Source organism: Mustela putorius, unplaced genomic scaffold (assembly GCF_011764305.1).
Source record: "Mustela putorius furo isolate JIRA1106 unplaced genomic scaffold, ASM1176430v1.1 tig00002057_pilon_pilon_pilon, whole genome shotgun sequence".
In the NCBI taxonomy this organism is placed as follows: Eukaryota; Metazoa; Chordata; class Mammalia; order Carnivora; family Mustelidae; genus Mustela; species Mustela putorius.
In genome coordinates this window covers 101,194-124,378 of record NW_025421936.1, presented here as the reverse complement: position 1 = coordinate 124,378, position 23,185 = coordinate 101,194, and the positions used below count along the sequence as shown (strand labels likewise).

The 23,185-nt window shown below is 51.2% G+C and overlaps 1 long non-coding RNA gene across 2 annotated transcripts in view; it reads left to right on the top strand.

The window, feature by feature from the left end:
* Positions 1–3,832: 3,832 nt before the first annotated feature.
* The window catches only part of LOC123394228, a 31,282-nt gene continuing 11,929 nt past the window's right edge, over positions 3,833–23,185 (top strand). For both annotated transcript variants that reach the window (XR_006608962.1, XR_006608961.1), the window contains exons 1-2: positions 3,833–4,142; positions 4,740–4,933. This is a non-coding gene — a long non-coding RNA (uncharacterized LOC123394228). The remainder of the gene's footprint in view (positions 4,143–4,739; positions 4,934–23,185) is intronic.

Genomic DNA, 23,185 nt, shown 5'->3' with positions numbered 1-23,185 from the left:
GAAAAATCTGGGCACTGAAATCTCTCAGTTAGAAAGTAAATAAAAGTAGTGAGATTCTTAATGTGAGGTTTGGAAAAACGTTAACCAACAATTTTAACTTTTATTTTATGTATGCATTAAGGCCATATGTAATAAAAATCTGTCTAAATACTTACCAAAGAGCTTTTTGAATACATTTTAATTAAAATATTAATGAAAAGAAAACATTGTATCATAGTTTGAATGGTAGCATTTTTTTGTTTCTTATTAAACTGATGAGGGAACAGGAGGCTGGCTGAGAACGGAGCAGGGGCTGGCGCCTTGCACCCCCTCTCCACCCACTCCCCTTGGTAATATGTGTCACATTTCACAGGCACCCCTGACGGCCCTAAAAGAAGAGCAAATGGTTATCTTGCAGAGATCACAGTCCTGCAAGGCAGGAGTCTCTCTTGGTTTACAAATGTCCTTGAGATTTACTACAAAGAAGTTGTCTTATCAATAGCCCAATTTCCAAGGACACATAACTCAGTTCCTCAAGCCCTAACGTCACCCTCCCCTCCATAAAAAACCGAAGGAGATGGAGGTAGAAGGAAAAGTAAATAAAGTTAAATTTCTTTTAAGACCTAAATCTCACTAACAAGGACGTTTAATAGCAGGAATGTAACATTCCACCAGGAGACTCCCAATTGTCTTTATGTTAGTGCCTCATTAGAGGGAAAGTGGCCTTGGCTTGATAGTAACCAGGCCTTCAATATCCTGATAGTCTTCTTTACCCCAATAGCCCTTCTGAACACCCCTTTGTCCTCACCTACCCAACTCCTGTGTATATAACCAGCCACTCCTCAGAGGCCCTGGGCAGCTGCATCTCTGCCTGCCCACGGGTCCTGTCCCCGTGCTCTAATAAACCACCTTTTTGCACCAGAGACGTCTTAAGAATTCTTTCTTTAGCCGTCGGCTCCGAACCTCACCCCACCGAACCCCACCTAGGTTCTGGGACTTCATCAAAACTATACCAGGAAAGAAGGCCAAGACTCAATGAAATATGGCGATTATCCCCAGTTTCACAAGAGCATGAACCTCTCTGGCTTAACAAAGCCTAGGAATCTACTACAGAAATGGGTTGTTCTTACTACCCTGGAGCCTTTTGTGCAGACTATGAACCAAAAGCTCAATATTAATCTTAAAATTAATTATATTACAAAGTTGTATTATTTGGAAGATGTGTTTAAATGACTCAAAGTTAAAAGATCTCAGTATAATGCTGGTTCTATAATTATCCTCCCAGAAAACATTACTTGTAAAACTTAATGAATGATGTAGAACCATAATCATAGCATCGAGTAGGAGGTTGCCAAGCAGATGGGAAAGTTTTTTGGTTTTTGTTTTCCAGTTGTTTTCTTCCCTTTCCTCCCCTCCTTTCACAAGGAGAATCAGCCACCTGTTTTTAAAGTCTGAAGTATTTTTACTGTTCTTGGTCGGAGACATTTGTTTAAACAAAGTAGCACTTGGTTGCTAAACCCTTGATTCTAAATGGACATAGCCATCTCATTTTGTTGGGCCAGGGATTGGATAACAATTTGATTTCCCAGTCTGTTTCTTTTGTGACCATATAATCCTCTCCCAGTGTTGCATGCTCTGTGAGCTACAAGCACTTGAGAGCTCATAAGCACAAAGACTCTAAGGTTTCTTTGGGATTAGCATCATACAAATGCAGATTTGGCACAATGGAAGACTGATTCCATCCTTGTAACTGTTACTGCTCTACTTCCTGCTTCCTCTGGGTAGCAAAGCTAGCCACTGTTTTTAAAATACACACTCACATTAGCTGCTGACTTTTACATTGGCTGCCTGGAGAAGAGAAGGAGTTCTTGCCTATGTATTTCAGTGTTTTGATCCCTTTCAATTATTTTTTTAAAAATATATATCATTAAATTTTAGAGAGGAGTACTACAGAATTCCTAATTGCAGAATTTGAACTTGAGCTACGCAATCTTACTTTTCGTCTTCAATCTATGTGTCATTGACCATTTTAAGTCTGATTACCTGTATGAACTCTCTTCAGAATCTTTCCCTGGTTAACACAGTATAGAGAAGTGCTGGAAACCAGTTCTTTTCTGTGACACAATTCTTCCAACGGAGTTGAAATGCTTTGCAAACAATTTCACGTATATCAGCCAATTCATATACAAAGCAATGTCATGTGAATCCTTTCCTTTTTATATATCATCTTTCAGTGATGATCAGGAATTCATGCTGGTACAGAGACTCTGGTTTGGGAGGAGGAAACAGGGGCTTGCGAGGGGAGGGCGAGAGCAGAAGAAGCTGCTCACCTGCTGTTAGAACTGACCTTAGCTGGTGGTCCCAACATCTTCACCCTTTATGCATCTGCATCCTTTATGCATGAAATAGCAATATGCCTTTCCCTTTCGTGTAATCCTTATTTAGTTAATACCCAGTAGGATTTGCAAGCCCTTCACATCTCTGTGGATTTATTTTATTTCAGAGTGCAAGTGACTTTATGGCCCAATTACCATCATTGTGACTTATTGCATTATTGTGGGAGGGAGAGAGGAGCAAGAAACGCCTGATCATGTGTATCGTCATCAATGGAATGAGTGCCACGCACTCCTGGCCAAGGCAGAGGGATGATGAAACCTTTCTGATCTATTGTTTATCAGAACACTGAAGCCTGGGTGATTGTGCCGTATTTTAACAGACAAGTGTGTCAAATGTATGGGTGAAGATGTTGCAGTGGTGGTGTTAGAGTAATTAATATTTGGAAGGTAATGAATACTTTGAGTTTAAAGATGACAAAGGTCAAAGACGGGAGGAATGACTAAGATCGGATGTTGACCCCCTCAAATTACAGGGGTATTGAAGCGAGACTGAGTCACCACATGACCCCAGGAATGAACCAGCGAGGCGGGCTCCTTATTAGAGCAAGGCTCCCGGAAGCCAGATAGCCCTTGTGCTTGCAAGAGCTCAAGGCACAGCCGGTTGTGGAGCACCGAAGCAGCAGCAGCCACAGCAGCCACGGGAATCGTGACCCTCCGGCCGGGCGCCTACCTGGAATTTCCGCACCGCCTGGTTCAGAACCACCGGGGCGGACAGCTCCCCGCCGCCGCCGGCGCCGACTGCGGAAGGGGACCGAGAGCGCGGGCTTCACGCTCCGTGAGCCGGCTCGGGCGGCGAGAAGACCGGCTGCGTCCCCCCCAACCCCCGACACCCACTCGGTTCCTCCCTTCCCCCTGCAGGGCCGCGCGGGGCCTGCGGGTGGCCGTCCCGGGCCACACGTCCCGCAGGCGAGGAAGCCACCGGCCGCCCTCCCCCCTGCGGCCGCCGCCTCCGCAGCTGCTCTCCTCGCCCCGCTCGGCCGAGGGATGTGGGGCGTGCCCCGCGAGGCCCCGCCCCGGCCTGCTCCCCATTGGCCGGCGGGCCGGAGGTGCGAGGGGGCGGGGTCGGTCTCTGGCGGCTCCCGCCGGGGAAGGTCGGCCTGGGAGCGCGGGGTGCCGCGGGAGGGCGCGCGGGGACGCAGCGGGCGCCGAGGAGACGCAGCGGCGGCGGTAGCGGCGGCGCCTGGGCCCGGCCGCAGCCCCTGCCTCCCGCCCTCGCGCCCTGCGTCCCTCCGCGGCCTGCAGCCTGCGGCGCCCGAGCTCCGAGGGCGCTTCCTCGGGCGCTGGGCCCGAGGCGGCCCAGACGGCGGGCCGGCCGGGCGCGGGGCGGCGGGCGCTGTGCTGCGGGCTGCGCTGGTGGGGGGCGGCGGGCCGCGGCGCGGGCCCAGTGCCCAGCGCGTGCGGCCGGGAGGCGCTCTGGGGGGCGGGCGCGCGGGCGGCGCCCGGGGCTATGGCCCAGGTCGGCGGGAGCGCGCGGAGGAGGGCGCCGGCGCTGCTCGAGGCGGCCCGCGCGCGCTACAAGAGCCTGCACATCTGGGACGACGTGTTCGGCGAGTCCGGCCCGGACAGCGGCGGGAACCCCTTCTACAGCACGTCCGGCGCCTCGCGCTCCTCCTCGGCCGCCTCCTCGGACGCCGAACACGAGCGCCCCGGCCCCCCGCTGCCTCCCGACGCCCCCCGAAGCGCAGGAGTCCGACGAGGACGAGGCCAGCACGGGTTTGAGTGCCACGCTGCGGGACCGCCCGCCCCCGCGCTTCGTGGACACTGGCGGTAAGGCGCGGCCCGCGGGGACGGGGGCGGCCTGGGGTGGCGTGAGCGCGGGGCTGGGAGAACTCCAGACGCTCCGCGGGCCGGCTGCTTGAGGGCGGCTTGTAGGTCAGCACACAGATGGGGCCCTGGCAGCGGGGATTTGAAGTGGGAGAATCAATCTGGTTGCCTGGTGGTGGTTGGTGGGGCCGCTCTGACTTCCCCGCGGATGGAGAGGATGAGGAGGAGGCCCAGGTGGCACCCTGCCGCTGGCAAGGACCCAAGGGGGGGCCTTCCCTCCCTTGCTGGGAGTGTCCAACCCAGTCACACCTGTGGGGTTGCTCCTTAGGGGTGCGTTTGAGTTAGGTTCCTAAAGCCCGATGCAGCTTGTGTGTGTGTGTGTGTGTGTGTGTGTGTGTGTGTGTGTGTCTGTGTCTGTGTGTGTTTGTTGCGGGTGGGGGGTACGTAAATCGTTTTGTGTGGATGGCCCCAGAGCAGCGTTACCCAGGTGCCAGGGGTGGGGCAGCCAGCCTTTGGAGGGAGGCCTAGTGTGAGCCGGGATGTCTTCACTGGCTCGTGTTTTCTCCAGTGAATCTGACCAACATTGTCCATGCCTTTCAGGATCACTTGCTGAGAGCAGAGAAGAGTGAGAGGACCAGTTATCAGCGTTAAGCTGTCTGCTCTCGCTCCAGAAGGCACTTGTGTGTTCTGCTTACCGACACGGTCATGGTCAAGCCCCTGATATCTGGAGGTCGCAGGCCTGCTGGCGGTTGTGGCTGCTTGAAATCCTCCTTTACTGCCTACTTTTTGGGAAGGTAATTCTGACATGTCTCTGCTTAGCCTGCAGAAGCTCTGCGGCCTCTGCCCTCTGGGAGAGGTGGAGACCAGCCAGCAGTCCCACCTGTCCCCTGATGCTTTCTGTTCCTTGCTCGACAGCCTACTGTGGCAGGCCCTTGTTTCTGCACACCATTTTCTTGTGTTGAAGAGTGTGCAAACCAGTGTTGTGGAGGACCAGGGAGTGGCCATACTGGACCCAATGCCGCTCTCCCTGTGGCTCTCCATGATTGTTGTTCAACCATAGGAGGGCAGGCCAAAGGGAACCCTGGCTGGTGCCTGGGCTTGGATCTGGACCTTGTGCCACAGCCTGCTGGTAGGCTGATTGGGTTGGCTGGACTCTCTCAGCAGGGAGTGGTCTGCAGACCTCCCACGGACAGGCTGCAGTGTGGACACCCTGAGCTACAGCTGGGCTCTAGGGTCCGAGTCAACTGTGCTGTGTTTTGGCATGGGTGAATTTAACATATTCTCATTTAGGCTTCAGTTCAGAGTTTGGGAATTTTGAAAGTCACATCACCCTGCATAATCCTTTTAAACCCCATACATTTCCCAGAATGTCATAAGGGTTTCCAGCCCCAGATGGCTGTTTTCCATTCAATTAGCTCTTTAAGAATTGTACGTACCCAGAGCTCTGGTTTGGCAGACTTGATGCTGTGAGTGCTGTGATCCAGTTTTTGATCTTGGACCATGAGAGACATGTCCTCTTGCTTCCCTCCCTCTCTGGGGAAAATAGGGGAATCGTGTTAGCTTAAGCCTGGTTATGACTAAGAGCCATGAGTGTTGGTCTGAGAAGGATGAGCGCACCTAAATACATTTTCAAGCAATATTATGTTTCTCAGTAACCTATACTTGGGAGAAATTCTGCATCAGAGCAATTTAGTCTAGCCACTGTGGCACTTAAATGGTCATGAAGTTCAGGATCATTTGTTATTTAGCATCAGGTTCAAATTCTGCTTCCTTTGGATGTGCACTGAGCTCACATCTGGACCCGAGAATCACAGGCAGGCAGGTGCTTTAACCAAAGACATTTAGTGGTTATTGGATGGTATTTATACCCAATTTTGTTTTCCAGTTTTTTGTGGAAGCTTGCTTTTAAAATCCAGCCCTAATGAAGAATTTCCTTTTCTTCTTGAAACAGTCTTTCCCTGTGGGAAATTCGGGGTGGTGGCGGAAGGGTGATGTGGATGGTTTATTAAGCATGAGTTCAGATGGCCTGGAACAATGGGATATGATTTATGAGGCCTGGAAATAGATGCCGGGCAGAGAGAACCCTTGTGCCCCATGGTGGGGGGGGAGAGATGGACGGGTTTGGTAAGAGTGAGAGCTGCACCCTGGCCAGTCTGAGAGCAGAGAGGCTCAGGCTCTGAGGTTTATTAAAGTGTCAAATATAACTCCACTTTAGGAAGGCAGCTTGGGCCTGTCTTCCATCTTTGTTCCCTGGTTCACTGACAGATGTCAGCGGGCCGGTGGGGTAGGAAACGGTGGCAAACAGGATGGTGGCATTTGGATCTGTGATCAATCCTCGAATAGGAAAATCCGTAGCAGAAATGGCTGTTGCTGCTAGAAGCAGATGAGGAAAGCAAAGGACTTAGGGAACAGGTTTCATGCCTGCCTTCTGCTGCAAAAGCGTGTGTGTGTGTGTGTGTGTGTGTGTGTGCGCGCGCATAGGTGTCTTACACATAAATATGTATTGCTTGTGCTGGCTTGGGCTGGTTGGGGATTTTGGTTTTGGTTTTAAATTGGAGATCACAGGTGCTGTCTAGGAGTCCCGCTGATGCCCTAGACTCCCTGCGCCGGAGAGAGGCATCGGCACTGGGCACCCCTGAGCTTGGATCTGCATCTGGAGTGCAGTAGGGAGGCACCTGGTGCCCAGCCGAGGGGAGGAGGGCAGGGAGGCAGAGGTGTTTCTGTGGTTCAGGTTGAGACTAGTCTGCGAGCAGCTCTTCTAGTCTTCCAGTCTTCCCAGATTCTTCCTTCTGTTCTGTCCACGCATTTAGCTTCCTGGATCAGGCGCTCCAGAAGTGCAGCCAGCAGATAGGAGTGGAGGTACCCTCTCCTCCTCTCCCCCTTCCCTCTCCTCCCTGGCTTCTGGTTGTGCCTGGAGATATGGGCCCCCTTGAGGTGATTTAAATACAAAAAGACCATGCTTGCCCTGCTGCCTCTTAAACCACGTCTGAAGGGAGGGTCAGCCTGGAAGCTGAAGATGCATGCTGGGACCCCAGGGTCCAGAACCTTCTCCTGATCAGACTTACAGCTCTCCCTCTAAAATAACCCCTTCAAGCTGTCAGCCTCACCTGCCCACTGTGTAAATAACTGACACAGCAGGCGGGCTCACTCCTTGGAAGCAGCACGAAATTCAGGACGTGCTGGTTTCCGGGCTTCTGCCCTTCTCATTTCCCATTCCGAGCAGTCTTGTGACTCCTTCCCTCTGAGGAGGCAAAGGAACAGGCAGATTCCCAGATGCTCAGGGGCCCCTCTGTGTTTGGCTTTGTCGGTGGTTCCTTTGCCGTGGCTGTCTGGATTCTGAGCTGTTTGCTTTTTCTCTTAGAGGCTGGACATCCTAAGAGTTTTTTTTTTTTTTTTTTTCCTGTGTACCGTGTCAGCAACCCTCGGTAATCATTCAGCATGGAGGTGTGACCTTGAGAAGCTGAAGACGACCATAGGGCTTTGGAAATTAACATGGTTAAATGTTTTATCTTAGGGTTTGTTGTTGGTTTACTCGGCTTAAAGTCTTTTTTGACTGAGAAGTAAGAGGAGAAACATCTTAAAGTTAGAGTTAAATGTATATGCTCATAATGGGTTTGTGAGCTGAGGTACCTGGGCCCTCGTCATTGGTGTCCACGGTGAGCCCCTGCTCCCAGCTTTAGCTCTGTATGGCATTCGGTGGCTCCGGGAGGAGCTGGGCGTCTGGGCGAGCGACAGGGTATGCCTTATGCAGTGCTCCCTAATAGTCAGCCACGTGCCCCTACCACACAGAATTCAGCGAAGGGAGCTTCCTGGAGGGAGGTGGTGTTCAGGCTGTGGGCATGACAATGACCACAACCAGCGGGCCCCAGTCATAGTGTTCCGTTTCATAATCACGCCAAACCTTTGCGAGTACTCCGAGAGAGCCGCGATCACCTCCACTTCACAGAGAAACATGGTTTCGTCTGAGGCGATGAGATGACCTGGGGAAGTGGTAGCCTTCTCTGGAGGGAGACTTGATTAATCAGGGAAGGTCGTGCCTTTTTAGTTTTTTTTTTTTTTTCTTTTCTTTACAGCATCTGAAAACTTTTGCTGTCAGAAATACTTTTGTATTTTTACAGGGAATTGCTTGTAACTTTTTCTCAGGGCGTACGCAGTTCAGTGAGGTCTAATGCATGTATGGATTTGGATTTGTGTAACCAATCTGCACAGTCGGATAAGAGACAGGAAATCTGGAATGTTATCTCTTTATTTAATCTGTCTCAGCCACTGTGATGAGCTTCGATAGAGCGCTTCTGCAAGCAGCAGGGCTCTGAATCCATGGGGAATCTGGGGGTTGTGTGGGGTCTGGTACTCAGTTTTATTTTATTTTTTTTAAAGATTTTATTTATTTTATTTGAGAGATAGAGATCACAAGTAGGCAGAGAGGCAGGCGGAGAGAGGGACGAGGAAGCAGACTCCCTGCTGAGCAGAGAGTCCGATGAGGGGCTCGATCCCAGGACCCTGAGATCATGACCTGAGCCGAAGGCCGAGGCTTTAACCCACTGAAACACCCAGGCGCCCCTGGTACTCAGTTTTAGAGTTGAAAACTCACCTTTATTTTTAAGAAGTGTGATTGTGTATTTTTTTCTTATTAATAAGTAATATATGTACATTTTAGGGAAAAAATGATGAAATTTTAAGAAATCCCATAACCCCTCATGACCTTAGCTAATCATAGTTAATCATATTGAGTATATTCTTCATATATCTTAGGTGTCAGCTTGTTGGGTGACCTGCTCTTTAATTGTAATTAATATATTGTAGTCGTTTTCCATTTACATTTTTAAATGTCGATTTTAATGAGTCCGCGGTATCACACAGTTTCCTCTGGGTCAGTGTTGTTGCTGCCTCCCTCTTGTATTTGTTCTGCTGTGATAAATATTCTTGAAACCTAAGTCTGTGTGCACATCTGTAGCACAATCCTTAGCAGAAAATGACCGAAACAGAATTGAATCAAGGACCCACTGTAAGGTTTTTGGTGTCCGTGGTGAAATAGGTCTCCAGAAACATATCTACAATGCTCCTGCCGGCTGTGCACCGAAATCCTTAGAAAGTCATGCTCGGAGGACCTGCTCCAGTGTGTGATTCCTGCCCGCTGGGGCTCTTAGAGGACCGTTGCCTTTGGTAAAGCTTGCTGAGGTGTAACACACACACACAGCACGTGAGTCCTAGCATGCGGCACGCTGTGTGTAACTACTACCCAGATGAGGATCAGGAACGTTCTGAGCACACCAGAGGTTCCCTCCTGCTCCTTCCCAGTCAGTCACTCCCTGCCCCCTGCTTCTCTTCCATCACCAGCGATCAAGTTTGCCTGTTACCTTGCTCTGGTGGTTCGGTTCCTCAGGACATCTGTGGATTCCTTCTTGTTGTCGCGTATGTGGCATCTTAAATTTCGTGATCGTCTGTTGTCTTCCATCACGTAGGTACTGTAGTCGGTTATCCGTTCTCCTGTTAATGGTCTTTTACATGGTATCCAGTTTGGGGCTTCTGAGGATAAGCTGCTTCAGACATTCTTGTGGTTTTGATGGACAGATACATTTCCCTTGAGCATGTAAACCTAGGAAAAGGTTTTCCAGGTCCTAGATTAGATGCGGGTCTCCCCTGTCGACCTCGTGGACTGGGTGATGTTTTGCTGAGGCCTGTCTTGTGCATGGCCAGATGTTGGCCACCTCCATTTGGCCTCTCCCCACCAAATGCCCAGTGGCGCCCTTTCCTCCAATTACATCAACCAAACGTTTCTCCAGGCATTGCCATATGTCCCCTGGGGAGCCAAATCACCTGCAGCTGAGAACAACTGCTTAATTTTTTTAAAATTTATTTTAAATTTATTTTTTGAAAAGATTTTATGTATTTATTTGAGAGGGAGGGGAGAAGCAGAGGGAGAGGGAGAAGCCAACTCCCTGTTGAGTAGGGATCCCCGTGCAGGCCTGGATCCCAGGACCTTAGGATCATGACCTGAGCCGAAGGCAGATGCTTCACCGACTGAACCCCCTGGTGCTCTGAGAACCCCTGCTTCAGTACATGCTGCCACACTGTGTTCCAGTTCATCCAGCTGCCAGCGATGTGCGGGACATGCCATGTGTTAATTCAGCAACATACTGAACCCTGCTGGGATAAAATGATGAGTGAGACCTGTCTCCTGGGGTCCAGCAGGAGAGACAAAGTAAAGACAAGGAGAAAGAGCCTCTGGGAAGCAGTGGGATCAACGTTAACAGGGATTTATATGGAATTCTGGGGAGGGTCACCTGGTCCAGCGGGGTTGGGGAGGAGGTGGCCCCTCTGATGGAGGTGGCCCCCTGAGCTGCTTCTGGAAGCAGAGATAATGATTACTCAGGTGAAGAGGAAGGAACAGGGCATCTCCAACTCGGGCAAAGGCCAGGAGGAGAGAGAGAGGTATGCCACTCTGCCCAGGGGCGGACCCACCCTTTTCCTACCCTGAGCATCCCGACCCGAGGCCTTATATACGAAAATGTCCTGAAACGCCACATGATGTCCTTGTTACCACAGCACAAGTAACTGTAGCTGGGATCCAAGGTCCCATGTTCAGGTGCAGATACAGATGTTTCTGGCGTTTCCTGGCGCCCACACAGGGAGGGGAATGTGGTCGGCTCGGTGAGATCTATGAACTTAGGATGGAATCTCTGGAGAAGCCCTGAGCTCTGCCCTCAAAAGAAGGAAGAGGGAAAGGGAAAAACTCAACTTCTGTTGGCGGAAAGAGGCACGGTGTTGTCTCGGGGTGGGAGGGATGTCGTACTAAAAGGATAACAGGCTCTGAAAACACCCTGTAATGTGACGATGATGTTCCGCCCCGACTGGCACGTGGTGCAGAGAGCCCCTCTCCCCTTTTTGAGTTTCAGAAAAAAAACTTATTACAAAAGTAGGAACCCCGGGCAATAGTTAGCTGTGTGTTTAATAATCCACTTTACTAAAAAGTTTAGAACTGCAAATCTTGACACTCTCACTGCGACAGACTCACTCTTTGGCCAGGATATTGGAAACGTCATCTGCTTCCATTTCCAGCTTCTAGGCTCGTGGACACCCCCACCCCATCCCCATTTCTTCTGTGGAAGAGGAGCGATCGATTTTTACAAATATAGGCTAATCTGATGATTCCCCGCTTAAACCTTCATGTAGCTTCCGGCTGAAACCAAAGGGAATTCCAGAGTCCTTCGCAAGGCCTCCAATGCCGACAGCTGCTCCGCAGCCTTCCTTTCCAGTGTCCCCTTAGTCCCCTGTCCTGCCGTCTGCACATAATCTATTCATTTCCGCCTTCATGCCTATGGGGCCCATACCTGGAATGTTCTTCATGGCAGGCTCTGCTTGTTAGTTTGGTCTTGATTCAGATGTCACTGCCTTACCCCATCCCTCTTTGCTGCCACATTTGCTAATAATATGTTTCCCTTGTGGGATGAGATGCTGGATGTCTTGGTCACAGGTAGGACACGGTGAGTCCTCTCTGTTTGTTGAATAAAGGAACTAACAGAAGACCAGATGAACACACAGCTAGGTTGTTAAAAATGAGGATGGAATCAGCACCAATGGAGAAATGTCTAAACGTTTTCTACATCCCAAATAGTGGAAGAGAGGTTGGACCACTCTTGAGGGAACGGATTCCCTACTAGGAAGGCAGCGAAGCAAGTCTGGGATGTATTTTACAGGTTTTCTGTCCTGCATAGAAAACTGAACTTGGCCTCGGAGGAACTCTACAACCTTGGGATTGTGCGGCCTGCCCACTTCCTAAGAGCTAGAGACCCCCAGACAGGAGCCTATTAGAAATCTGAAGGGAAGCCAGCCTCTTGTACCCTTTTATCTGTTTAACAAGTGCTTGTGTGTCCTGTATTATGTGCAGATAGTGTTCTAAGAACTTAGTTTTTTTAAAGATTTTATTTATATATTTGAGAGAGAGAGAGAGAGGGCAGGAAGTGAAGAGGGAGGGAGAGGGACATGCAGACTCCTCGCTGAGCAGGGAGCCTGACACGGCCCTATCCCAGGACCCTGATATCGTGACCTGAGCTGAAGTCAGATGCTTACCCACTGAGCCACCCAGGTGCCTCTAAACACTTTGTAACGTGTGTGCTCCTCATAACAATCTTGTGAGGTATTATTATCCTCATTTTTAGTATAAGGAAACTGAGTCACCGATTGGTCAAGTGATCTCGGGTGAAAGAGTTCCTTTGACTAGGGCTCGAAGAAACCCCATCCTTATGGCGTGAATGTGGAACACACATTCAGATCTGCTACTTAATGGTATTTCCCTTGTGAGGGGCCATTGAAGGCCAGTGTCATTCTCCAGATCTGTCTGACCTGCTGCCTCTCTTCCTGGTGGCGGCACCTCGTTACTCAGCACCCTTTGTAGTGAGACGGGGCCGCTGCCTGGATTCAGCGCGGTGGAAAATGAGCCCAAGGGTGGGCTCCACTCTCAGGCCTGGCCGCGGGAGGCCCCTGGGAGCCACACGTCAGGGATGTTGGGGGCCGGCAGGCAAAAGGACCTCGTATCGAAATCACCATTTGGAGAAAAGCTGCTCCCGCATCAGCCACAGCTCTCAGGGATTAAAGGCTTGTCGGCCAGAAATGAACTTCTTCCCCAGTTGGTTCTTGGTACGTTTGGTGGGGGGTGTTAGAGGAGCCGGGTTTGCAGACACAGACGCTGAAGAAAAGCGGATTCCTCGGGGGAAGTGGATTCAGAGCAGTCGGGCCCACGCGGCATTGCTGCGTGGGGACTCCTGAGGGGCTACGAGGGAAGACAGCCCAGAGGATAAAAATCGATTCCCTGTCTCCTTGCTGCGACATTCCCACGGTGACTTTGGGAGCGGCCAGGGATGGGTGCCGGGAAGCCACGTGCATCCTGCTCTCTGGAGATGGGTGCTGAACCGCACGTCAGTGGTTTGAGGCTGTAGACAGTTTGGAAGGGGCTAGGGGGTCAGTTTATGGCTGGAGAGGACCTGGGGCAGGAGGCCTGGGCTGTGCGTGGGCTCCCCCTGTGACTTTGCACTAAGGGGCTCCTTCCCAGGGTTCTGAGGGACAGGAAAGATGTGCGGGGAAGCCCAGAGCTGCTGGCTCATTCTGGGGAGCTTTATCTTTCTTCCTTTAAACACATGATGGCTTTTGTGCTACTTAGGAGATTTTCAGACCTTTGCAGCAACCAGGAACCTTAAAGAGGGCAAACCCAGGGTACCTATATGAGGCAGGGGAAAGCAGGCGCTGTCTTTGAAGTTGGGAGTGGGAGGGCCCCAGAGCCCCCCACCCCACCCCAGGGTGCTTCCACACCCCATCCCGCTCAGTTCCTCATACTCTAATGTGAAGGACCTTTGGCTGGGACCTGGGTCAGGAGGGGAGAGAGGCCTCTAAGAGGCACCCAGTCCTTTTCTGAGATGGTGAAGAGGACACTGATAAGTCAATGAGATTCTGGTGTTTCAAAGCCACCCAAAAGTGTCTATGGCAAAGTGATTAAAAATTGAATTATTTGGGGGCTTCCTGGGTGCCTCAGTTGGTTAAGCATCTGCCTTCGGTTCAGGTCATAGTCTCAGGGTCCTGGGATCGAGCCCCAAATCGGGCTTCCTGCTCAGTGGGAGAGTCTGCTTGTCCCTCTGCTTATGTGCTCTGTCTCAACAAATCACAATTTTTTTTTAATTTTAAAGATTTTTATTTTATTATTTTGGATGGAACTGAAATGGGAGGACACCTGTTTCCTTCTTTAGGAAACTGTTACAAAAAGAAGATCATGGATTGGGAGAGAGGATGATTTTCTAGGAAGAAAAAAGGTAAATAAGTATAATTGTCTAAAAGTGGTGACAGTCTTGCTTGTAGATGTTCCTCCTGCATTTTGGGAAGTTGGAGAATCTGTAATACTTTCAATTAAAGTTTTCCTGAGAATCCCCAGCTGACTTTGGGGGTGGGGGGCATTGTCCTTTGTGAAGATTTTGAGCTTCTGTGAGTGAGCAGACCTCCACTCCAGAGTGACATAAAAAGCAATCTGCACCTCCTTCCTGCTTTGTCTGTAATGAAACTTGCTTTCCTCAGGTCCCAGCATTGGAGGCAGATAAATATGTTCCCTTTCGTTGGCTCTTACTCATACTTCAGCAAGATTTCCCATGTGCTTTCCTTGGCTGGCTGGGAAACTGGACCACAATTTATGGCATCTTAGGGGACAGGCGCATAGAATTCCAGTGGGATCCCGGAACAGAACCTAATTGGAGATTAGAGACCATTGCGGTGTGAAGCTTTTCTTTGAGATTGAAAGAGGTGCATGTTTTGCAAATATTAGCAAGTGTAAGTTCACACTGTCTATTGAAAATTTATAGACTCATTATGGTCACGAAGGCTGGAAGACAAGTAGATTTTGGGAAAGATGCAGGTAAATTTTTAAAGATTTTATTTGCCTGAGATAGAGAGAGAGTACACACAAGCAGGCAGTGAGACAGGCAGAGGCAGCAAGAGAAGCAGGCTCCTTGCTGAGCAAGGAGCCCGATGTGGAACTCGATTCCAGGACCTTGGAATCATGACCCGAGCCGAAGGCAGCAGCTTAACCAACTGAGCCACCAGGCGTCCCTGGCCCAAACTTTTTTTTTTTTTAAAGATTTTATTTATTTATTTGACAGAGAGAAATCACAAGTAGATGGAGAGGCAGGCAGAGAGAGAGAGGGAGGGAAGCAGGCTCCCTGCCGAGCAGAGAGTCCTATGGGGGACTCCATCCCAGGACCCTGAGATCATGACCTGAGCCGAAGGCAGCGGCTTAACCCACTGAGCCACCCAGGTGCCCCCTGGCCCAAACTTTTTAAAGATGGTTTATGAGCACTTATTTGACACAAGGAGAGAAGAGAAAGCACAAGTGGGGGGAATGGCAGAGGAGAAGGAGAAGCAGGCTTTCCACTTTGGAGACAGGGAGGCAAATGTGTGGGACCCTCCATCCCAGGTCCCTGGGATCATGACCTGAGATGAAGAAAGACACTTAACCGACTGAGCCACACAAGGCGCCCCCGGGCTCCAACTTCCAAAGATGGTGTATGAGCTACCTTTGGTGGGAAGGAAAAAAAATCAGCAACTGTCCTTGATTCTGCTTCTCAGGAAGGCATTGTGATGTGGTGCCCAGGACTTTGGGACAGACACACGCTTGGTGCCCTCCGGCTCTGCCGCAAAAGAACCCAGCCAGAGGGGGCAGCTGCAGGCACCCTTGTGCGCAGGGAGTCACACAAGGTCAGACCAGGGAGGCACTCAGCCATGTCCCATTCCACCATCCTGCTGGGGTTAAAAAAATTACCTATATATAAAAAAAAAAGAACCAGAATAGTGGGAATGAATGAAAAATAAAAGTTTTCCTATGAAGTAGTGGTAGTTCTCTTGTAGTACTTTTTTTCTCTCTCTCTCTCTTTTTTTTTTCTTTCTTGGTTTGTTTTCTGGGGGAGGGGCCTGCCATGTGGGTTTTCAGTCAATGATGTTCCCTGACAATGATGTTCCCTGACAATGATGTTCCCACCTCAAGGGGGTGGGCTCTGAGGAAACTTTTTTTTTTTTTTTCAGGCTTTTGTTCTCTGGCGGTTTTTTGTTTGTTCACTTTTTTTTCTCACTTTGACCGCTTTTGATGGTTTTTGTAGTTTTAGAGGAAAACAAACCGCACCCTGATCTCCCTCTCAGAGAGAAGCCTCAGTCTGGCTGCAGAGCCCAAATAAGTTCCCCCTTGGCCGCTGGCAGAGCAGGTTCCAAGTCGCTGTCCCTGGGGATGGAGGATCTTTTGCTTGTACCCAAAAGCACGGCAGCAGCAGCTTTGGGCACCTCCAGACCGCTAGAGAGGTTCCAAGCAGCAATCGCACACTGAGATTTTCCCGCTGGCCCGGGCTGGGAGTGCCTGGTCTTTCTGGGTCTAAGAGCGCCCACCTTGCACGCACCAATTTCAGGGAAGGCAGAGGTTCGCGCGCGGGTCTCAGGCTCTGAGAATGGGGCACAGGTCCGGGAGCACCAGGCTGGGCCTTCGCGCACCTCTCTGGGGCGAGAGTTTGGTGCAGGCTCTGAAACAAGGGCGTGTATCAAAGGGCACGGGTGGGGCCTTTATACCTCTCTCAGGGGAGTATCTCAGGCTCTATAGCAGGACTCTCGCATTCTGCCGCCTGGTGTGGCTCCCATCCCCTCACAGGAAAGGGACCCCATGCATTCTCCAGTGCGTTGGCAGCTTAGGGACCAAGAGCTGGTTTCTCTGCCACACTCTCTGCCTCAGCGCCACGGGAGGCTGTCCTGGGACCGGGGACAGCCAAGAGTGCTCCAAGCCTGTGTGGACCCCAGGCCTGGGGATCCCAGCCCTGAATTCTTTCCTCTGCCCTTGATGACCCCAGAATAGATCAATTCAGCAACTGTCAATCCATGCCAGGCCAGGGAACAAACACAGCAGTACACAAGATCAACTCGCCTTGGTCCCAGGAGCCTGGATTCCCCAAGGAGGGCTTCACCTGGTCTCTGAAGGGGATTCCGGGGGTTCCAAGATGGCCATGGGTGGAGCCCACCAGGTAGAGAGACCCCTGGACACTGGCACTGAGCAGACAGAACATCCCCTCAGGCCTTCCCTCACGGCTCCACTGTGCCCTGGGGAGAGAAAAGGGCCAGCCACACCACACTGGGGCTGCAGCTCGGCCGCCCAGGAGCAGCAGCGGGCCTAGCCTGGAGCTCAAGCAGCGGCAGGGAGGCCGGGACTGGGCGGGGGACTGGGGTCCTGGAGTCAGCAGAAGAGCAGCAGGAACCGACAGGGGGCACAGCCAGGCCCCTCACCGGACAGGACAGACAGGAGGCTGGGCGACGGCGCGCGGGCCTGCAGAGGCCTGCACCGCTGTTTGCTGCCCCCCACCCACGGCAGCGCGCTCGCACCTGCCTGCCCCGCCCACCGCCTTCTGCGGGCCCAGCGAACTCACTGCGCAAGAAGCGCCTCCCAGGGAGGCAGGGGTTCTGGGCTGGCGGGGCAGGGTGCGGGGGAGTGCATCGGTGCCCCGCTGACTCAGGTACTGAGGGGCTGGGGAGGGGTAGGGGCGCTAGGGAGAGAGGGAGGCTGTGTCCCTCCTGCCCGCTGCCACCTGCTGCTTCGTCCAAGGGAGCGGGAGGGGGGCCTGGCGGACAGGTTCCTGCTGGCCTGGTGCTCCTACGCCCCATAGCCCTTGCCCCACAGCCCTTGCTCCACTTCTCTGTATCCAGGGAACCCGTGGGGCCCTACTGACATCAAGGAGCCCAGCACCACTGGGCTTGTCTGACCCCCGGAGAGACGCCTGTGCTGACAGGCTTCTTTTCCAGAACTTGATGGAAAATTTTGTCCCTCAGAATCGCTGGGCTCCCCAACCCGAGAGGAGCTGGCTCTGCCTGCACAGCCTGGGCCCCACTGGGCCCCCTCCACCTCAACTGCCTTTTACCCAGGAGCCCCAGGATACCATTCCTTTCTGGCCCATGGACCCCTTCCCCCCACCCCCACCCCCACACCTCTACTTTGGGCCTGCGACCACCCTGGGATCACTTCCATCTCCGGCCCCCTACCCCACAGGTCCTTGTCCACCTCCAGGCCTGAGCCCTGACCCCTCTCACCTCTGGAGTCACTGAAACCCTTCCACTTGGGGGCCACTGGCATCTGCGATCCCAGACTCCCGGGACTCCCCTCCACCTTGGAGCTCCCTACCCTGTTTCCTCTAGGAACTGCTGTGCCTAGAGCACCAAAACCCCACATTCTCAAGACAGCTGTCTTCGGGCCAGGGACTCAGGTATCCTCAGGGGCCCTCCTTTCCGGGGCACATACTCCTCTCTGTGCAGGAGAGACCAGAGAGAGCAGGCTTGGGGATCCTTCACTCCAGCTGGATGGAGGGGCAGAAGCTGGGGTGTGTGTGAGGGGGTGCTCACAGGTGGCCTCCCTGGGTAAGGAGCTTCCAGGAGGAAACTTCAGGGCGAGGCCAAGATGTGGAAGCCTCAGGAAGCACTGGCTGCACAGACTCCAGGCTCCTGGCTTGGGCAGTGGGCATTTAGTGGCCAGAGCCCTACAGGGCCAACCCCATCCAAACCCACCCCACCCTGGCCGGGTTTTTTGTCTTGAATTTGCACAGCAACCTTTTCTCCAGTATGAAATTGAAAGCTTTGCTTTGGAAAGTTTTGTGTCCAGGAGGCTCCTGGGCATCCACTTACTTTATTTCCGGAGGCTAGTTGAGGAGGGTGGAGTCTTTGGGACCTTAACAGCAGGTCTCCTGATCCTTCCTGACTTCCTTTTTTTATTTTTTTAGATTTATTTATTTGAGAGAGAGAGAGATAAAGAGCACACCACAGAACACATGCAGGCACAGGTGAATGGGCCAGGTGAATGGACCTGTGCCAAAACAAAGAGTAAGATGCTCAACCAGCTGCAACCACCACCCCCCGTCCACCTTTTACAGATGGGTTACATCTACACACTGTTAGGTGCTTTGCCTGGACCCGGCTAGTCTTACAGCAGTCCTAGGACACTGTCTCTTGCCCAGTGTCTCTGGTCAGTACCAACCCATGCCTCAAGGGTGGGAATGACTTCTTCCTGACTCCTTTTTTTTTTTTTAAGATTTTTTATTTTATTTTATTTATTTGACAGAGAGAGATCACAAGTAGGCAGAGAGGCAGGCAGAGAGAGAGAGAGGAGGAAGCAGGCTCCCTGCTGAGCAGAGAGCCCGAAGCGGGACTCAATCCCAGGACCCTGAGATCATGACCTGAGCCGAAGGCAGCGGCTTAACCCACTGAGCCACCCAGGTGCCCTTCCTGACTCCTTCTTAACTCCCTGTCCAGCCCGGGTTGCCCACCCCCCTCCAGGCTGTCCTAGTTGTATATATTGGATCTCTGTAGATTGTGGGCACCATCAGATCCTCACCTGTCGTGACCGGCACAACAAATCAGCCAGGAACATGAGGGTAAGAGGATGAAGAAAAGAACTCGAGAAGCAAAGAGATGGGGGGCAGGAGGAGCACTGAGGAGGATGTCCAACAGTGCTAAGTTTATTCAAAGCATTAAGGCCATATATATAGTGACATTACATCTGTGTTTAGTTAAGCAACTACGGTTCCTCATGACGCCAAATGGCTGATGCCAGTACAAATACAGCAAACCTGAAAGTCATTTATGGGCTGTACTAAGGCAGCAAGGACCAGCAACGAACTTTTTAGCCCAACCGAATTGTTCTCATTTGTTTAGTAAGCGTGTGGGAAGTCACGTAGGCGAGCGCACAACACATAGCACAGACTCTTTCCCAGTGCTACTCAACTTTTCCCGTCCTAAACCTTTTGTTAGGTTATTTGGACTTTAAAGGAGGCACAAGTCAGGGTCTGGTTTGGTTCTCGTCTCAAGCCTTATTGCGGCCTCCCACACTCACCGAAATGAGAACATGGCTCAGGGTTATGGAGTGAATATACCCTTTAGGAAACATTAAAGGACGTAGCATAACTGGTCCGGGGTCACCCAGCCTGTGAGAGGCATGGGTGAGATTCAGACTGCACTGGGTCCCACAGCCATTTTCAGCTCACCTTAGTGTCCAACCTGGTCCCAGAAGGTTCCTGCTCAGGACTTTGCTTTGTGCTGAGCTGGGCTTGCTTCCTGCCTGTGAAGCCATTTTCACAGTGTGTCCCCAGCCCACCCTCTCACATTGAGCATCAGTGCTGCCTTGGCTGGCCTCTGTTGATCGTGCCGTTCCTCTCCATCCCTCTGTCACCCCTCCGGCCCACTGTCCTACTGCCCTCTGTCCAGTGGGCCGAGTTCTGAGTTTCTTGCCTGCACTTCCTCTTAACTGTGCTCTGTTGAAATCCTCTCTAACAGGGAGGACCTGCTTATCAGAGCAGCTTGATTTGGAATCCGTCTCCCCTGGAGGTCAGAGCTTCTGACCATCATGTCCCCAGCCTCAGCACTGGGGATGCCTGCCCAGCCTATTGTAGGTGCTCGTGGAGCTCTGGGATCTTGGAGAAGATTTGCCATGAAAATAAGCATTTATACATAATACGGAAGAGAAGATCTGAGGAAAATGAGTGGGTGTCATCTGGTAATGTTTGTGTTAGGATGGTTCTGAAATTTCTGGGCCCTGAGTTACCAAGAATCCTAGGTTGCCCAGCTGGAAGGACCTCAGATAGATCAGCTGGGCTCCTCACCTCATTTGACAGATGGGAAGTTGAGGCCCAGAGCTTAGTGCCACAGAGCAGGAGTGAGGAGAGATGTTAGTGACAGGAAGAAACCATAGCGTAAGCACAAAGTGGCTGAGCCTGGGCTTTGTTTATGCAAATGAGTTGCTAAAACAGTGGGCCTGAGGCTGCTGACCCTATTTAGTGCCCAGCAAGAAGTAACACCAGCCCACACCTTCTGAGGTTTAACTCATGCCAGGAATGATTCTCAATGTTTTATTTGTGGGCACCTGGGTGGCTCAGTTGTTCAGCTGAGGTTATGCTCCCAGGGTGCTGGAATCTAATCCTCACCAGGCTTCCTGCTCAGTGGGAAGCCTGCTTCTCCCTTTCACACTCCCCCTGTGTGTGTTCCCTCTCACCCTGTCTCTCTCTCTCTGTCAAATAAATAATAAAATCTCAAAACAAGAACAACAACACCAAAATGCTTTATTTGCCTTAGGAGATAGGGTCTGTTATGGCTACCATTTTAATGCATGGAAATATGGGCACAGGGGAGCTAAAAGAGTCCAAGGTCACACAGCTTGCAAGTGGAGTAGCCAAGATTTGAACCCTGGGCAGCCTGCCTCCAGAACCTGTATTATTTTTTCCCCTTGTGTATGTCATTTTTAAAAACCTTTCCCTGAATTCTAACAGAGATGTGTAAACATTGTTAAGCATGTAGTTTATTGATCATCACAAAGCTTAGGTTCTGAAGCATTGCAGCAAGCTGGGGTGGGCTTTGATGTCAGACCTAATTGGAATCCAGTTTCTGGTGCTGCATGACCTTAGGTGACTTACTCAGCCTCAGTTTCTGCACTGAGTTTGGCAGCCTTGTGATGAGTAGATCGTGTGACAGTGCCTAGCGGGTTTGGTGCCTGGAGAGTGTTTAATAAATGGTTTTCTCTTCTTAATAATGAAGATTCTAAGTTGTGTTGGTTTTGTTAAGCAGTCCGAATACCTTCCTCATCGGTCAGTTACCTGTCAGTCGCCTTGTAGGTACTTGTGATGAGTCACTTTGGTAAGTCACTATATATAGCTGAAACATTTGGGGGTAGGGGGGGACACCCCCCCTGCCCCCACTGCCCCTGCATTGAAAGTCTGTAATTTAAAATGTTCCACCTGTGCCTGTTTTTTTTTTTTTTTTTTTTAAACATAATCACTTTGGGACAGTGAAAGTTATATGTCTTCTCCTTAGGGTTGTGACGGAGCCTTTGGGGACCTGCAACAGCTTACTTCCAGTTTCTGTCTGGCATGCTGATGGGCCAGAACTTATTTTAACAACATTCCATCACATTCCAGGCACCTGGAAGGAGAAATATGTTGAACTTCTCAGAAATTATTTTTTGGAACTGTTTTTATCCTGAGGAATAACCCATTTAAAAATTGAATGACCTTTATGGTTGACTTTTCCACTCTACATAATGCAAACTGAAAAACTCATTGTTTTCAGCTGCCTCTGCAGCAGTGGGAAGAGCAAGCCTGTGGGAGTCCTCCCCAGGTTGGCCCCAGCACAGAGCTGCATCATTCGACACACCCCTCATGCCTTGTCTCCTTGTCTGTGAGGTGGTAATGATGGTGCAGGGAGCTCCAGGGGTTGTCGTGAAGGTTACAGAGATGGGGGGTATAAACTTTGAACAGTGTGCCCCACATAAAATGCAGATCTGGTGAGCAGAGGCAGATGCTCACATTAATTGTTGATGCCAAGGCACTGGAGTTCCACAACAGCCTATGCCTTTCTTTCCTGGGTCCTTTTTGTCTCAGCCACCACCTTAGAGAAAGTGACTCAGCAAGGCTGGTGCTTGTGGAGCCCTCTACAAAGCCAGCGATGCCCTGGATATAAGGGGGTTTTCCTGGGTGGTAGGACCCCATTTCAGAGGCTTAACTAGCCGGTTTCTCCTAACTGGTCCTGTCCTCCAGGGTCAAGATGAAGGCCTGCCAGGAGCCTGGTGGTCTCACCAGAGTTTTCCACTGGAAGCATGAAGGACCCCATGGGGCCTCATGCAGAATAACATGGGTGTTGGAGGGAGAACAGGGGGGACATCGCCTGTACCATCATGGGCAGGTCACTATATCTGGCTCAAGCCGGCTTTCTTCCCATCGGGGAAATGGCAGAAGACCATGCTTTTTCACAGGAGGGATGAGGGTTTAGGGAGGTATTTGATGACTGTGTTGGGGCTGCATGAGTAACAGAGTTGACGGAGGGGCCTTGGAGTCACAGACTTGGGTTCAGGCCCCTGCTTCTGCCACATAAAAGTAGATCGCTTGGGTAAGCCATGGACCTCAGTGTCCCCCTCTCTGCATGTAGGGGTCCTAGCATGTAGGTCTGTGAGGGGTACAAAATAGAAGGCCAAATTAGGAGCTTAGAGAAGAGCCTGGTACCCACTAGATTGTAGTTTTATGGTGATACTCTGGCATCACTGGTGTTGCAGACCTGGTCCTATCCTCTGGAAGCTTTGGCTGTGTGACAGATGGCTTATGAGGCCGTGGCTGACAGAAAGAAGCAGCGTCTGTCTTTTCTTAAGATTAAGGGTACAGAGGGGTGCCTGGTGGCTCAGTCTTTGAAGCATCCAACTCTTGGTTTCAGCTAAGGTCATGATCTCAGGGTGGTGGGATTGAGCCCTGAGGTGTGCTCTGCTCTCAGTGTAGAATCTGCTGGAGGTTCTATCTCCCTGTATTTGTGTGTGTGTGCTCTCTCTGTATCTCTGTCTCTGTCACTCTCTCCCTAAAATAAATGAATCTGTAAAAATAAATAAATACATACATGCATAAGTCAATTAATTATGGGTACAGAAATCAGTGATGGAGCTGGGCTGATGGGACGCTTGGCAGCAAACACAGGTGCACCCTGCTTGAAGGCTCGGGGGTAGCTGCGGTGTTGCCAGAGGTGAT